This window comes from Salvelinus sp. IW2-2015, linkage group LG10 (assembly GCF_002910315.2).
Source record: "Salvelinus sp. IW2-2015 linkage group LG10, ASM291031v2, whole genome shotgun sequence".
Taxonomy (NCBI): Eukaryota; Metazoa; Chordata; class Actinopteri; order Salmoniformes; family Salmonidae; genus Salvelinus; species Salvelinus sp. IW2-2015.
This window is the reverse complement of record NC_036850.1, coordinates 22,222,286-22,224,550: the sequence shown is the minus strand read 5'-3', so window position 1 is coordinate 22,224,550 and position 2,265 is coordinate 22,222,286.

Here is a 2,265-nt window from a genome sequence, read left to right as displayed (position 1 = left end):
GTTGGAAATCCAGAAAATGATTGTCATGGCTTTAGAAGCTTCTAATAGGCTAATTGACATCATTTGAGTAATTGGAGGTGTACCTGTGGATGTATTTCAAGGCCTACCTCAAACTCAGTGCCTCTTTGCTTGACATCATGGGAAATTAAAAAGAAATCAGCCAAGACCTCAGAAAAAAAATAGCAGACCTCCATAAGTCTGGTTCATCCTTGGGAGCAATTTCCAAACGCCTGAAGGACACAGTTCATCTGTCAAACAATAGTACGCAAGTATAAACACCATGGGATCACGCAGCCATCATACCACTCAGGAAGGAGACGCGTTCTGTCTCCTAGAGATGAACATACTTGGTGCAAAAAGTGCAAATCAATCCAGAACAACCAGAATTGATTCCCAGAAAATCACATTGTATGATTTTTAAGTATTTAATTTGCATTTTATTGATGACATAAGTATTTGATACATCAGAAAAGCAGAACTTAATATTTTGGTACAGAAACCTTTGTTTGCAATTACAGAGACTCATACGTTTCCTGTAGTTCTTGACCAGGTTTGCACACACTGCAGCAGGGGATTTTGGCCCACTCCTCCATACAGTCCTTCTCCAGATCCTTCAGGTTTCGGGGCTGTCCGCTGGGCAATACAGACTTTCAGCTCCCTCCAAAGATTTCTATTGGGTTCAGGTCTGGAGGACTGGCTAGGCACTCCAGGACCTTGAGATGCTTCTTACGGAGCCACTCCTTAGTTTGCCCTGGCGGTGTGTTTTGGGTCGTTGTCATGCTGGAAGACGCCACACGGCCCATCTTCAAATGCTCTTACTGAGGGAAGGAGGGTTGTTGGCCAAGATCTCGCGATTACATGGCCCCATCCATCCTCCCTCAATACGGTGCAGTCGTCCTGTCCCCTTTGCAGAAAAGCATCCCCAAAGAATGATGTTTCCACTCCATGCATCACGGTTGGGATGGTGTTCTTGGGTTGTACTCATCCTTCTTCTTCCTCCAAACACGGCGAGTGGAGTTTAGACAAAAAGCTCTATTTTGTCTCATCAGACACAAACTTCTCCATTCCTCCTCTGGATCATCCAAGAATGGTCATTGTGGCACAGCTTCAGATGGCCTGGACATGCGCTGGCTTGGAGCAGGGGGACCTTGCGTGCGGCTGCAGGATTGCTTAATGCCATGACGGCATAGGTGGTGTTACTAATGTTTTTCTGGGGATGGCGGGCGTCCGAATGGTCGTGGTGGGGGTTCCAAGCTGTTTAAAGGCAAAGTCAACATAATGTATGTAAACTTCTGACCCACTGGAGTTGTGATACAGTGAATTATCAGTGAAATAATCTGTCTGTAAACAATTGTTGGAAAAATGACTTKTGTCATGCACAAAGTAGATGTCTWAACCGACTTGCCAAAACTATAGTTTGTTAACAATAAATTTGTGGAGGGGTTGAAAAACAAGTTTTAATGACTCCAACCTAAGTGTATGTACACTTCTGACTTCAACTGTATGTGTGTGTGTGTGTTTAAAAAGACTGCTCTCACTCTCTTGCCAAACAGAGATATTTTTTATTCGATCATGGTCCTCTGTAAGTAACGGATATTGGTATGTTTACAATAAATTACTTAATGAATTGAATTTGTAAATATGTTTACAATACTRTGATATGTCCCTGGTTTAGCATTTACTGAGCTCTGGTGAGGAACGTATCAGTGTGTACAGTGTTATGTACAGCACATCACCATAGAGCAGACATATACTGTATGTGTTTCTGCAGTAGAAGCTGAAGTTGCTTTTACATATATGAGCTGTATAGRRATGCTCCCTCTCACACATTGATGTGGTGGGGGATTGGATCCTGGCACAGCAGTTCAAATCTTATCTGTCCCGTGCTCCCATTCAGATGCCAGGGTAGTGGTGTAGTATATCCACCCTAATAGCCTTTATGGTGCAGCTCACTGGCATAATCAGTGCTCTCACACACACACACACATGGAAGCACAGAATAATCTAGAATGTCATTGCATGCTGTAGTTTCCCTTCACTGGAACTAAGGGCCTAGCCCAAACCATATAAAAACCCCAGACCATTATTCCTCCGCTACCTACCTTACGATTGGCACTATGCATTCAGGCAGGTAGCGTTCTCCTTGTATCCACCAAACCCAGATTCGTCCATTGGACTGCCAGATGTGGAAGCGTGATACATTACTCCAGAGAACGCGTTCCCACTGCTCCAGATTCCATGGCGGCGAGCTTTACACTACCCATC